We start from the raw sequence: 16,314 nt of genomic DNA on the forward strand, positions 1-16,314 counted from the left end.
CGTCACGGAGGCTCCTCCCCACAGCGCGGGGCTCCTGAGGAAGGTGGCAAAACATCTTTCTGGCTCGAGACCTGCTCATTGGTCAGGGCACAGTCCTGGTCCCTTGGCAGACATCAAGAATCTCCCAGGCCCAGGGAGTGGTGGCATGAAGTCTCCGCAAATGAAGGGGCTCAGGCAGCAGAACAGTGGCCGCCTCAGCCAACCCTGGGCAGTAGGTGGGGCAGGGCTAAGCCTGCAGGTGAGAGAGAGCCTGGGACCTGTGTGGAGAGCTTCTCAGGGACAGGCCAGGAGGCAGGGATGACAGCTGGGGTGGAGCCTCCCTCACTGCCTCCTGGCCTTTAGAAGATGACTCGGCGGCTTTTCTTTAGGTGTGCCCCCAAACACCTGGGTTCAAGTCTTAGTTCTGCCACATAATAGCTATGACGCCTCAGGCAAATTACTTCACCTGTTACATCTCACCGTCATCATCTGTCCAGTGGGAATAGTCATCCTCCCATCACAGGTCATAAATGAGACAACACTGGCAAAGCACTTCATGCAGGCTGCGCTTTGTGGTAAATGCTCAACAAGTGGGCGTTGTTCTCATGGAATAATGGGATACTCTTTTTCTTCCCACTGTATTTACTTTTCAACTCAGAGGACGGGGTTCTTTAGTAAAGTGGATAAAGTGCCAGACTGCTAGCTTACTAGAGCATAGGAGCTCTGCTCTGAGAAGAGGTCAATATTAACAGAAGAACGATGTGTTTGTCATGTAAACGCGCTACCGGGAAGAAGCCGGGACACCTAACAAAGCCAGAGTAGGATGTGGAAATTCTGGAACGGAGCCTGCGTCCTGGAGGGTCAGCTTCGAAGCAAGGAAAGAGAAGAGCAAGAGGAGACCACAGAGAACAGGGGGGCTCCAGGATCCCCACTGGAGGGGCCTCTGTGTGACCAGCAAGGTGAGTTGACAGCAACGGTAAACAATGTTTAGCATTCTCTCTGGGCTCTGTGCATATGGGTGCCCCGGATCACGAGCCAAGCCACTGGGGTTCAAACCCCAGCTCCTCCCTTAACATCTGTGTTTTCTTGGGCAAATTACTCAGACTCTCTGTGCCTCAGTCTCCTCATCTATAAAACGAGGATAATAAAATTAGCTGCCTCGCAAGTTTGAAGAGAGATGAAGCAGGTTCATATCTGTAAAGTGCTTGCCACAAGCCCTGGCATACAGCCAATGCTCAACATATGAGGGGACTTCAAAAAGTCTGTGGGAAAAATGAAGTTAAAAAATAAACATTTAAAATATAAACTTTATTTTTCAACATGAGCTCCATCAAGTTCAGGACACTTTTGTAAATGATGACACCAGCCATTTAGTACATCCCTAAGAACAGAGGGTCTTGGGAACTTAACCTTGTTAGTGCAGTCTTTTTTACATTATCACCTGAAGAAAAATGAGTGCCCTTTACAGATTTTAAAGATTAGGAAACAAAATGATGTCAGGAGGAGGCAAATCAAGACTGTAAGGTGGATGCTTAATTACTTCCCACTGAAACTCCCACAAAATCGTCATTGTCTGATGAGAGGAAGAAGCAGGAGCATTGTTGTGGTGGAGAAGGACTCTCTGATGAAGCTTTCCCAGGCGTTTTTCTACCAAAGCTTTGGGTAACTTTCTCAAAATGCTCTTATATTAAGCAGATGTTATCCTTCTTCAGTCCTCCAGAAAGTCAACCAGCAAAATGCCTCGCGCATCCCAGGAAACTGTCACCGGGACCTTTGCTCTTGACTAGTCTGCTTTTGCCTTGACTGGATCACTTCCCCCCTTTTGGTAGCCATTGCTTTTGTTGTGCTTTGTCGTCAGAATGGTACCAGTAAAGCCATGTTTCAGCTCCTGTTAGAATTCTTCTTTTTTTTTTTTTGAGACAGAGTCTCATTCTGTCACCCAGGCTGGAATGCAGTGGAACGATCTCAGCTCACTAAAAGCTCCACCTCCTGGGTTCAAGTGATTCTCATGCCTCAGCCTCCCAAGTAGCTGGGATTACAGGTGCGCACCAGGCTGGTCTTGAACTCGTGGCCTCAAGTGATCCACCCACCTCAGCCTCCCAAAGTGTTGGGATTACAGGCATGAGCCACCATGCCTGGCCTCCTATTACAATTATTTAACAAAATGCTTCAGGTTCTTGATCCCACATGTTTAAAATTTCCAATCAAAGCTCTGCTCTTGTCTGCAGCTGATCTGGGTGCAGTGGTTTGGGCACCCATTGAGTGGAAAGTTTGCTCAACTTTAATTTTTCAGTTTGAATTGTGTAAACTGAACCAAGTAAGATGTGTATGGTGTTGGTTACTGTTTCTGCTGTTAATCATCAGTCCTCTTCAATCAGGGCATAAACTAGACTTATTTATTTTTAATCACAAATTGATGTGGATGGTCTGCTGCTGCAGGCACCATCTTCAACATCCTCTGGTCCATTTTTAAAACAGATTATTCATTCGTAAACTGCTGATTTCTTTGGGGCATTGTCCCATAAACTTTATTTAAGGCATCAATGAATTCACCCAAGCTTTATCAGAAATTTGCTATTTGTTCTTGCTTCAATGTTAGCAGAATTCATGTTGCTGTGAAACGGGCTCTTTTCAAACTGATGTCTTATTCTTCTACGTGCCTCAAACTAGATCCTGTTCAGACATGTTATAACAAGTTAGTAAGAGTTTATTTTGGTTTACAAAGTTTTTGAAATCCATGCATAGCTTTTTCGTAATAAGCATTTTCCACGAGCTTCTTGAAGACCCTTGTAGGTATGCTCTGTGACTGATTTTTCTTGACAGCCTTTGAAACCTTGAATGATCTCTGTTCCTCTTGTGCCTCAAATCTTTCATCTGCCACAAATGTCCCCCTACCCAGGTGAGGGAGAGTTCAGCAAACAGGAAGTATCACTGCTTACCATCTTTTACTCCAGGACCTGAGATTTCCTTGTCCCTATGTTTGTAAAAGGAGGGCTCCTACCAATGGCAGGAACACTAGGTGCAGAATGGAGAGTCCAGCAGATGGAGTTGGGCCCTCCAATAACCCCCTTTCTCTGCTCCCACTGGAGGAATTCCACAGAAAGAGGAGGAAGACTCGGTCACCCTGTGACCCCACTCCACATAGGAACCCATGAATAGTCCCAGATGGGAGCAACACGTGATGTTAATCAAGATGCTGGGAGTGAAACTGAGTTATCTGCAAAGCTCCTGGAGCAGTCCTGTATTTAGTACAAATGCAGAAAGGAGTGATGTAAGATGACTAGCGTGGGTTCCTGCAGAACTGCCTGCTTCCACATGTAGCAGAGACATGAAACAATTGTAGAGAAGATGCAGGCTAACGTGCTCCTGTATCCACTCTCAGCTCTTTATCAGTTAAGGTGAATGTCTCTGCCTTTTAAAATTTATCCCACCTTCCCCCACATGCCTGAAACACATGTCAGGTGGCCGGGGATTGTACTTGTTTTGGGTTTGTTTGTTTGATTGTTAAAGACAAAGCTTCTGGTATAATTATCCTTCCCTCCCATCTCCCAAAACGTTCTTGCTTTGGGTCTTTTGTGTTCATTTCAATGTGTTGATTCAGACCTTGCTTGCTTTCAAAAGAGATGTGAGGTATCTCATTGTCGCACCAACATTGATGAAGCAAAAGAGAAGCACAAAATGTAAAGAAAGGAAAGGAGGAAAAAAGCTCCCAAGAACTCTTGGCTGAGAAAAGTGATAGTAGTGACATACCCCAACTTCCCCGCATTGTGAGAAAAATGGGAAGCCTGATATTCCACCTCTCTGTCACTGTAGACCATCGTCATGGGAAAAAGTGAATCAAAACCCAAACTGATTGTTGGCTCTGAGCTTTGAGAAGATTTTGTCACGTGTCACGGGGACTTTGGCTCAGGGTCCTTGAGTAACATCATAAACAATATCCTCAAATGTACTTATCAAACGCAGAAGGGCTTTTTTTATTGACTATGTCTTATACCAGTTCTCAAAACAACCAACTGCGTACTAAAGCAGGTTTCCTTAAAGGAGTTTAGGAGTCTATCTTATAATAAATAAAGCCAAAAAATTAAATACATTTTATATAAAAAGTTTGTTCATAATATAATACTGTGATTAGTACTTATGGATGATAGCAGGTTACCCCAAAACTTTAAGATAAAGTTTCTTTTCAGGAGTAAAATTAGGAAGAGTTTGCCCATAATGGCAGCAAGATTAGCCACCCATTAAACAGCCTGAGTTGACACTCTTAAGACAATCCAAGAGTTATTGGTGGTTGAATTAATTTGCTAGAGCTTTCATAAGTAAGTACCACAAAAGGAGTAGCTTAAACAATGGAAAGCTATTGTCTCGCAGTGCTGGAGGTCAGAGGTCGAAGGTCAAGGTGACTGCAGGGCCACACTCACTCTGACGGGGTTATGGAAGGATGTATTCCAGGCCTCTCACCTAGTTTCTGGTAGTCCCTTAGATTCTGGCAACATAACTCCAGTCTCCACATGGTATTCTCCCTGTGAGTCTGTGTCCACATATCTCCTTTTAATAAAGACACCAGACATATTGGATAAGGGCCCAAACCACTCCAATATGACCTCATCTTAACTAATTACATCTGCAACAATTGTATTCCCAAATAAGGTCACATTCGGAGGCACTGGGGGCTAGGATCTTAACATATACATTTTTGGGAAAGGGACACAATTCAATCCAAAACAGTGGCCAAAGACATGGGTGAAGCCGAAAACCAAGTCATAGGGACCAGGCAGTACTCTCGGGTGGGGGGAAAAATTGCCATGTTCCTGAGCCAAAACCCAATCACATGTCTTGTGTCCAGGCTGAAGGAAAACCTTATAATCAGAACAGCAAGGGTCCCCCTACAGCCTGGTGGAGAAGGGAAGCCAAAGAACAAGAATGTGTTTCCCCAGCCCTGCCAAGAGGGAGTCCACATGCCAGGGGAATCCGGACACTCTGTCCTCTGGGGGACTCAGCTGCCAGGCAGGGAGCTTCCATGGCTTTGATAAAATCCCTCTGGACATCTTCTGGTTTCTAATTTTGAACTCACCAAACTCATTAATTCACCTTCTCAAGGACCCTAATACTGAAAACCACCATGTTGCACACTTCATATCATAGTATTCCTACTGCTGTTAGAACAAAATCCAAACCCCTTCTCATGGAGTCTGGAAGGTCCTATGTAATCTACTCTCCAACTTCATCTCCTAGGACTTTTTCTCTTCTCTTCTGAGCTCCAATCCCATTATTCTTCCTCTAAGTTAATTCTTACCTTAAAGCCTTTGCACTTGCTAAGTCCTGTGTCCAGAATTCTTTACCTCTAGGTAGTCATAAAGCTGATACTTTTTGTTTCTAATTTTGAACTCACTAAACTCGTTAATTCACCTGCTCGGCGACCCTAATACTGAGAACCACCATGTTGCACATGTCACAACACAGTAGGCTCGGTATAGATGCTGTCCCTGGCATTGCACAATGTACACCCTGCATGACCTACAGTGTGGACCTAGGGTCAGGGTTCCTTGGACTGCAGAAGGAGCACACAGTCCCTGAAAAGGACTCTCTCTGTTTTAAACGAACCCTTTGGCAATCTGGTTTATTCATCAGTCTTTTATGCCTTTGGTTAATGGTAATCTGCTCTGCCTCACTCAACTTTTGAGAGGAACTGCCAAATCTAGAGACCAGTTCCTTGGAGACCCTAATTCAGAGAATAGATGGGAAAAAGCAAAGAGGAGAGGAAGACTCTAGAAAGGGGGATACAGCAGTGGAACTGGTGGAACAGGTGGAGAGGAGAGAAATGTGGCATGAGCTGGAGGTAGAGAGATCGTTTGCATGTACTTGGCAGCAGGGGCAGGGAGTAGCACATTAAAGGCTTCAAAACAGCACTGGGTGCCAGAAAATTGGAAGAGGAAAGGTGATATAAGAAGCTTTCATGATGCTTCGGATTTTGTTTATTATTTTAAAAGAGATACAAGTTAAGGATTGGAATTCCTGGGTGTTGCTCACTTTTTGTTGTTGAATTACTTTTGGCTATTTGATGGAACTCCTTTGAAAGTGATTCCATATAGCACAGGGTAGCCAAGAAAAGAGTCACATATGCAATTTTAAATTTTCTAGCAGCCATTTTTTTAAAGTAAAAAAGAAGCAGGTAGAATTAATTTATTTAAATATCTTTTATTTAACATAAGAGATCCAAAATGTTATTTCAATATATCATCACAACTTTTAAAAGGTATCAATGCATATTTTACATTCTCGTTTTCATAGTAAGCCTTTGAAATCCAGTATCAATTTCATGCTCACAGCACATCTCAATTGGGACTCCACATTTTAACTGCTGTATAAGAGTCATGTATGGCTAGTGGCTGTTATATTGATCAGCATCATCACAGATACAGGGGCTGGGCTATGTAGTTCTGGGATTCTGAAGGTGAAATAATAATAATAGCCATAATAATAACAACAGGCATTTATTGAGCCTCTTAGATATGCCAAATGTTATATTAATTCCCTTTCTCATGCATCATTTCATTTAATCCTCTTAACAACCTACATTTTGGGCACTATTATCATCCCATTCTACAGATGCAGAAACAGAGCCTCAGAGAGGGTGAGTGCTTTACCCAAGGTCACACAGCTGGTAAGCAGCAAAGCTAGGACTAGAAAACCAGTCTGTCTGTCACTAACCACTGCCTCAATAACTTAGGGTCAGTAAAGGAGCCAGCCAGCAGCCAGACTTTCCTCAGTCCCTTCCTCAGAGCCCATGCACAAGGAGTCACTTTGTTTTCTGATTAGCCAAGCTGCCATGTTGCCTAAAAACCAGACTGGAAAGAACATTCATTGTACAGCTCAGCATATTGTGTGATTGAGTGAGAAAAGAACAGCAACAAGATGCTCTGCCTCTCGTCAACTGTAGGAAGCTGCAAATTCAAGGCCAGTGACCAGGTTCACAAAATGCAATTGTTCTCAATGACACTTAACAAAGAGCCAGGGAGAGAATCGATTGCCATTAAAAGCTGGCCAAGAACATCGATCGTCTCCCCAGTGATGATCTGAGAATTTTGACTTAGCCAGGCCAAGAGCGTTGGTGCAGAGACGTTTTGATGTGATTTCTCATGTGGAAATGGGCTCCAGCATGGCGAGTCAGCACAAAACAAGCATGAAGCTAAGGACGGAGCAGCCAGAGCTCTGCCCATGCCTCTCCTGCTCCACCTCCATGCCCTGTAGACAGAAAGCAAAGGAGGAGGACTGGCTGGACTGGGAGATGGTAGATCCTGTGGGTCCTGTCCCTTCCTCTCTGTTCCTCTTTATCCAGATACTTTAGAAGCCTTTGGAACTGTGACATTTCTGGGCCTCACATTCAGGGGAAGGAGGATGATTCCTTCAGCCTGCTGGCCACAGAGAACCTGGCCATGGATATGGCCTAGATAAAACAAGCCAAAGCATCTCATATTTATCCCTGAGACCCCAAGATGGGCAGTGAGCAAGGCCTCATGCCCCTAGAGGTCTCCTAGGTGGGAGGGAATATCTTGCTGTCAAATGCTCCTGAATACAATTCCAACTCCTGCTCTGTCCTGCATCTTGCTGTGGTTGGGGAAGAGGGTGCAATGCTCTCATTTATAGTATGCAGGCTAGGATCTGAGCAGTAAGTCTTGTTCATCCATCTGTCTATCCAAAAAATGCTAGCTGAGTGACTGCTGCAGCCAGATGCTAAGGCAGGTCCTGGGAATAAACAGATGTACAGGGCAAAAAGCTTGCCCTTTAGGAGAACATGACAGACACTGGGAAATCAATAGCCACAGAGAAACATAGCAAGTGCTAGAATGAAAGCATGTTAACCACAAGGTACCTTGGTAGCAGGGAGTGGAGCAGTGGAACACAGAGGGAAGACATGAAGACATTCCAGAAAGGCAGAGAGGGTGGTCCATGCGAAGCAACAGAAGGCACTAGGAATATCCTGGGAACTGCAACTTACCAAGCAGCTGAGGCTCAGAGTGGGCCTGGGAGGGGATGGGAGATCAGACTGGAGGGCTGGCTGGGAGCTTAGCCAGAGCACAGGGCACAGCATAGGACTTTAGGCAGGGGCACAGTGTCAGATGGGTGATTGGACGGTCACTCTGGCTGCAGTGGGTTGTGGGGGAATGGATAAAAGAGGGGCAGGACCAGCGTGCTAGCCTGGGGGTTCCTGGTGCCCTCAGTTCCCTTCCTTGGCCTTCCTCTGCTCAGCTAGGCTTAGCTCTGCATGTGTATGAGTCCATTCTCACACTGCTATAAAGAAATACCTAAGACTGGGTAATTTATAAAGAAAAGATGTTTAATTGGCTCATGGTTCCTCAGGCTGTACAGGGAGCATGAGGCTGGCATCTACTGGGCTTCTGGGGAGGCCTCAGGAAACTTACAGCCATGGTGGAAGGCAAAGGGGGAGCAGGCACTTCACATGGCTGGAGCAAGAGGAAGAGAGAGAGAGGGGAGGTGCCAAACACTTTTAAACAACCAGATCTCATGAGAACTCACTATTGTGATGCCATTACTTTTAATGGCAAAAACCACAATTACTTTTGCACCAACCTATACTTGGTGTGATGGTTAATTTCCTGTGAAACTTGACTGGGCTAAGAGATGCCCAGATAGCTGGTAAAACACTATTTCTGTGAGACCATAGCTGGATGAGATTAGCATTTGAATCAGTAAATTGAGTAAGGAAGATCCACACTCACCAATGTAGGCAGGCGTCATCCAATCTGATGAGAGCATGAACAGAACAAAAAGGAAGTGCAAATTTTCCATCTCTGTTCTTGAGTTGGGACATCTGTCTTCTCCTGGTTCTCAGGCTTTCAGACTCAGACTGAATTACACCACTGGCTTTCCTGGGTCTCTGGCTTGCAGACAGCATATTATGGGACTTCTAGGCTTCCATAATCGTGTAGGCCAAGTATCATAATAAATCTCTGCTTGTGTATCTAGACCTCTATCTATCTATCATCTATCTATCTATCTATCTATCTATCTATCTATCTATCTATCTATCTATCTATCTCTCTCTCTCTCTCTCTCTCTCTATCATCTATCTATCATCTATCTATCTGTCTATCATCTATCTATCTATTATTGGTTCTGTTTCTCTGGAGATCACTGATAATTTACTTAGAGTGTCTCCATTTCCCTGGTGGGGCCTGACTTGTACAAATGGAGAAAGGGGAAGCAATTAATGCAAGTTTTCTAACTGCAAAAATCCAACAGTGCAATGATATAGGTTTGCACAGAGGTTACTATTGCAGTGAGGATGGAACTTGGAGATGCTTAAGAGGTGGAATTGATAGGGCTTGATGGCAAAATGTGGGGAGAAAGGGCTAATTTTTTTGAAATTTTTGTAGTTAAAGGGTTTTGTCATATTGCCCAGGCTGGAGCAAGTTTCTTGTGGAAAAGAGACAGAGATATACCGCTTGCTGGCTCTGAATGAAAGAAAAATTTGGTGAAATGGACGTATCATTGCCAACTATCTGTTTAGCTAACTGAGGATATGAAAAACAAACACACACCTTAAATTTAGAACATCTTAAGTATCCAAGTGGCAGGCACTGTACTGGGGTTCAGCATAAAATACCATCTGATGCCTGCCCCTAAGCAGATCACCTCCATCAGGGGAGCCAACAGGTGGATTTAAAATCCTAACAGCCTGTGATGACAGCCACCAATAGAGACAGGACTTTGGTGGTCTGGAACTTGGTGAGAGAACGATATGACTTGGGCCTTGAAGGACTGACAGAGACTTTTCAGGAGGAGAGAGGTAGGGAGTGCATAGAGCATTCCAGGAAGGGGAAAAAATGTGAAGAGGCCCCGAGCCACAAAAGGCTGAAGAGGTTGGTGACTGGAGTCATTGAGGATGCCCGCAGTTCAGGTGGGTCTGAGAAATGACAGAATCAGAGGTGATTTGGAAAGAGAAGTCTCATGGTCCTGCAGAGGAATGTGTGGTCAGTGGAGACCAGCAGCTGTGGTCATCATCTGGGCAAGAGGAAATGGGACTTGACCAGGATGGCGGCCAGAGGAGTGGAGGACAAAAGATGATCAAAGGTGAGTTTCAAGTACAACTGGCCAGACTGGGTGTTGGGTTCCATGGAGGAGCTGACAGAGCAGGAGGGACTCTGGATGATTTGAGGCTCTTAGAAGGGTTGGTTTGGGATGGACAGGTTGACTTCTTCACAGCACGTTGTAAACATGAAAGACGAATGTTAAACACAGCGTGTTTATGTTATTATTAAGTTACAAGTCGTTAGATAGAGAAGAAAACTTCTGCCTTTGCAGCGTAAAAAAGTTAACTCAGGTGTAAAATATATATCCCTCCTTCGGAATTTTCTTAGTTGCCAATTGACATTTTTACTCCCAAGGGGATTAGTTACTGCCAGTAAAGGTGGAAAAATATAGAGTTGTTTCCCTCCTACTGGGTCTGATGGGTTAGATGAAATTTTTAGCCTAAGAGAAATAGTCTAAGCTGGGCATGGTGGCTCATGCCTGTAATCCCAGAAATCTGGGAGGCTGAAGTGGGAGGATCACTTGAGGCCAGAAGTTCAAGACCAGCTTAGGCAACACTGTAAAATCCCATTGCTCCAAAAAAAAAAAAAAAAAAAAAAAAAGCCAGATGTGGTGGCACACACCTGTATTTCCAGCTACTTGGGGGTCTGAGGTGGGAAAACTGTCTGTGTCTGGGAGGGCAAGGCTGTAGTGAGCTACAATCAGGCACTGAGCACTCCAGCCAGGTGACAGAGGAAGACCCTGTTTCAAAAACAAACACACAAACAAACAAACAAACAAACAAACAAAAAAGAAACGAAAGAAAAAGAAAGGAAAAAAAACAAGAAATGGCCTAGCAGAAAGGATTAAGCATCAAAAAGGCATGCTTTTTGTATAATACAACAAGATCCCTGTGAATCAGCATGCATGAACACATTCCCTCTTAGCTCAGAGCAGAATTTGCTGCCATGGTCCACATTCAGGCAGAAGGCTGGAGGTGATGAACTCTTGCAGGTCTATGCAGCATGTTCAGTGAATAAGAGTTTTGCAGGAAAGTCTAGCCTGATAATCAACAGAAGGCTTCATGCATCTCTCTGCACACCCTTGTTTGGCCATGATAGTGGCAGGAGGGTTATTAAGATAAAGTAAGAGCATCCTCTACCATTCAGGTTCTCCAATCTTTTGCTCTTAGAGCAATTTTGAGAAAGGAGTGATAAAAGTAAGGTGGTGGGGAGAAAAAGCCGGAGCAGGGCAGGGATGGGAGACAAATGTTTGTTTATAAGCCAAGAACATCAAGCATCGTGCAGAAGAAACGTCCCAGATTCTTTTTATCACAGAGCTGGTGCCAGGCAGCAAGGATTAGTTCATTAAGAAATAATCCACCCATTAGAGGGATGGCTAAGTCTACAGATAGTGGACAGGCTCTTATCCAATGTCTCATCAGCTAACAGGTGAGAAGAGGGGAGACTGGCAGGAGAAGAAGACAAAGGCTGGATTCATCTTTGCAACCAACATGCTTATGTCTAGAAAAGACCAACAACTACTAAAAAGTTTGGGGAAGGATATACCAGCTGCCAGTGAGATGCCCATTAATCAACACAGCTGGATTTTTGGACATGATCATGCTTGAAGGTAAGAGCCAAATTTTTTATCTGTGTCCCAGCACCTAACAGGATTGTCACATAGCAGTTGCTGAAAAACAAGTGTGAATTGACTATGACAATGAAGGAGAGAATCTATTTAAAAAGTTTCCAGGCTGGGTGAGGTGGCTCACACCTGTAATCAAAGCACTTTGGGAGGTGGAGGTGGGTGGATCACAAGGTCAGGAGTTCGAGACCAGCCTGACCAACATGGTGAAACCCCGTCTCTACTAAAAATACAAAATTAGCTGGGCATGCTGGTGCACACCTGTAATCCCAGCTACTCAGGAGGCTGAGGCAGGAGAATCGCTTGAACCTGGGAGGCAGAGGTTGCAGTGAGCCGAGATCACACCACTGCATTCCAGCCTGGGTGACAGACTGAGACTCTATCTCAAAAATAAATAAATAAATAAATAAAACAACCCTTTCCAAACTATTTTTTTAACTTCTTTATTCTTACGTGTTTTTGGACAGTCTTTTTAGTCTACTGAAGTTCTGGGTGCTTAAATATATATGCCATGTTGGGTAAAGGGCCAACTATTTAAAAGTAAGTAGGTGCCAGAAGTTACCAAACTCCTGATAATATTTTTAAAGGAAGCTAACTATATAAATTCATTTGACTATACTTAAAGGCTAAGTACATGCTAGATAGGTCAGTCCCCTAAATAGGCATGTACATGAAGTGAAGAAATACTACTAGGCATTATACCAAAGCTTCCGGGTTGTAAACAGCAGACAATATCTGCACACTACAGATCCATGTATTAGTTTGTTCTCACACTGCTATGAAGAACTACCTGAGACTGGGTAATTTATGTAGAAAAGAGGTTTGACTCACAGTTCCTCAGGCTGTACAGGAAGCATGGCTGGGAGGTCTCAGGAAACTTACAATCATGGCAGAAGGGCAAAGGGGAAGCAAGCACATCTTTACATGGCAGCAGGAGAGAGAGAGAGAGCAAAGGGGGAAGTGCCACACACTTTTAAACCATCAGATCTCATGAGAATGCACTTACTATCATGGGAACAGCAAGAAGGAAATCTGTCCCCATGATTCAATCACCTCCCACCAGGTCCCTCCTCCAACATTGGGAATTACAATTCGACATGAGATTTGGATGGAAACACACAGCCAAACCATATCAATCCATAGCCTCAATGTCACCCTCTGAGTGAGAATCTTGGATGGATTATTAAGAGAATAGTTTGCAAGCTCTTGGCAAGGAAGCCATCTTGGGCTAAGACAGAGTAAAGGAATGAATGAATTGTGGTTTCTTTTCATGTACGGGGTATGTTCCTCAAGACTTCATATAATAACTACATAAGTCAAGGCTAATTCCCCCATAGGAATAAAGTAGAATTCACATTATTTCAATGTTTATACAATTAGTGAAATTTTATTCCTTTTCATTGCTTTATTTCAAATTGGCAGACCTTACCTTAGCATAGAGTGCAACTTCATTTCCTTTCTTATAAAGGAAGACTACAGACTTATACATGGAGAATGAGGATGTACTTGACAAACTTTTGACTGGATGGAGACATGTACGTTGCATCTTCAGAAAGCCTGGTGCCTGCATAACTAGTTGAATGATGAATGACTGACAATGAAAGGTGCTGACTGAGAAGAAAGTTGACCTAAAAGGAGGGCTCTAGACCCATGCCACAGGGCTCCAGCTTTGTCCTTATACAAAAGACATTTTCAAATTTGTGATTAAATGATATCTGGAAGGAAAGCAAATGTTTTTGATGACAAAATCTGAATCCTCATACCCCCAGCCCACTGCCAATCTGAACTGGCTTAAGACAGTGGACCAAATCCAAGGAGATTTGACAGAGATAATGTAGTCCCTCGCCGTGACTCAAAATGGGTATCTGGAGAAGAACATCAATAGACAGGACTTACTTGTTTTAGCTAATAGCAACTTCAATGTGAATCAGTGGTTTGGTTATATTAATAGAAATAGAGGATCTAGAATGAGGTGGGGAGAGTTTCTCATCATTGAACTGTACCTGGAATTCTGTCGTCAGTTCTCAGTTCTGATCACAAATGGGAACATGTTCAGAAGAAAGCAAATAGGAGGCAGAAGTTGGAATGTTTGTTCTGAAAAAGACTTAGAAATTATTGTTGTTTTCAACAATATTATTGTTGCCATGTGCAAGATGATTTAAGTTTACATGTTTGTGGCCTTTTAGGATAGTCTAAGCACCTTCAGGTAAAAGTCTTAGGGAGCAGGATTTTATCTTAATATAGGAACAATTAGAAGTGTCTGAATACGGTAAAACCTCTGGAGGCAGGTGATGTTTGGGCATCTTGACACCATTTAATGGTGAATTGGGGACATTGTAGCAAGGAGTCTATAAATATGAATTCTCTCTTTTAAACTCTTAGAGAGTCACTTACAGATGATTCCACCAAGATAAATAATAAACAGTCAGCAAACATATCAAAAGTAATGTAACTTTGCTAGAAATTAAATTAAAATTAAAATGGCAACAAAGTACTATTTTTGTCTGTTAGCAAAAATTAAAGAGTAAAATCATATCCAATACTGGTGAGAGTGTCATGAAACTGGGGTTTGCATTCATTGCTGTTGGCATTGGTGCCTCTTAGAAAGTCTGTGTATAAATAGCTACCTCATTGATAACACTTTTGTTTCAATAGTCCAATAGGCAATCTAACTGAAAGACAAGTGGAAAGAATGTAAATTGCCACATACCTGAAGATGTTCATTGCAGTATTACTTATAATGGAGAAATTGAAAGCAATATAAACATTGAAGAGTAAGGTAACAGTTGAAGATGGCAGGACACCCATTCAACAGGATGTTATGTATTACTTCAAAAGATAATCATTTTTCACTATAGCTATATGGAAAATGCATAGGACATGGTAAGTGTGTATGTGTGGTGAATTGCCAGCTATGAAATCCTACAGATCTGATGATTATAATTACATACCAAATAAATGGATACAATAGAAAAGACAGAAAATTTCTTCTCTTTAAGTCCAGCTCCACGACTAGCTAGGCGTGTTATCCTGGGCAAAAATTTTCCTGTGTCTCAGCTGCCTGGTCCATAAAATGGGGAGTTTGGACCAATGGTCTCTAATATTCCTTCCTGTTTTATAATGTGAATAGACTGGATTCATTTAATGAAGAAACCGTATCCTGGGGGGAGCTAGAAATCAGCCACTATCTTGGTTTCAGACTTTCCCCACCAGACATAATATGTACTTCATCCATATTATATCTTTTTAGAAGTCAGTTTGAAATGTGTACCAGGTGAGAAAAAGTAGAATTCCTGACTCTCTGAAGTAAGCTGCCGTATTTGAAGGAGATTTAGCCATATATACTCCAAATTACTTTATTATGGAGTAACATAAAACGATTCTCATAAAACAGTTACTGAGTCCAAAAATGCCCAAGAATGATTTCAAATTACGGTATGACTGCTATGAGCATTATTTAGACACACTGCTCTAGAAAGGTCTGTTCACACAAAACAAAGGGGCAATTTTTTAAAAGACTTGAGTACAAGGGAATAAACATATTATTAAATATTATTAAATGTTTATTCCCTTGTACTTGAGTCTTTTAAAAAATTGTCCACACCCAGCCCACAAACCCTGGTTTTGTATTCCTATCAATGAGAAAAAAAAGGTCAAAATACACTTCTGCTGGCATATGTAGGGCCATTTAATTTGGTGATCTGGAAGTAGGGTAACCAGAACATGAGCTTTTAGCTCATAAAAACCTCCTAGTCATATCAGACTCCCGAAAATGCCCTCATCTGTTCATAACTTTCTAGAAGGATGGTGACTTCTTAGTTCATACTTTCATCAGGCAGTGCAGTCAAAAGGTAAGGAGAAAACTGTTTAGGGTCTGCAGTGCCCCTCACTGGCACCCATCCAGACTCAGCTTCAAGCCCAGAAGAGCCTTCATGGTCCCTGACACCATGGGGAGAAGTTCCCTGCTCTAAGAACCCATAGGACTTTGAAGACAGTGTTACCTGATCAGAGTTCTGCAGGTGTGATCATTTAGACAGGGCTCCCTCAGGCATGCTGATCATCCACGTGGGGTCTCTCCTCCAGTCTCGAGAGTCACTTATTGAAAACAGTTGATGTAGGTGCTGTTTTAAGGTGGCGCCACCTTATATTTGGCCTCAAGCACTACCCAGTTTAGATGATTACTTGATTCATCAGATTCAGCTCCCAATGACTTTAGCTCTTCCTCCCAATCAAGTCTCCTCAAATATTGATTTCTACCCTGGAGGACACTTCACAGCTTTGAAAGTGATTCCAACAGTGGCATCAGATATGGCAGCAATAAGGGCCAAACCCACAGGATCCAGAGGTGACCACCTTGAGATGGGTAACGGGGAGGAATTTATCCCCGTAGGCTTACCAGGACAGATGGGCCTATGACCTCAGAATGATATCATAACTGCAGGAGGACAGGAGACACAGCCCAAGCATCTTGGAGAACAAAGACACCAGTGGATGTGGGGGCCCAGCAGAAGGGTAGTGTCCAAGGCCAACTCTACACTACGGTTACTGTTGGTGGCAAGACCTGCAGACAGGGCATGCCGAAAACAAAACCATCACAAAAGGAACCAGAGAGATGCACGAGAACATCCTCTTTCTACTCCTCCAGCACGGTGACTGGTG

Source organism: Pan paniscus, chromosome 15, assembly GCF_029289425.2.
Source record: "Pan paniscus chromosome 15, NHGRI_mPanPan1-v2.0_pri, whole genome shotgun sequence".
In the NCBI taxonomy this organism is placed as follows: Eukaryota; Metazoa; Chordata; class Mammalia; order Primates; family Hominidae; genus Pan; species Pan paniscus.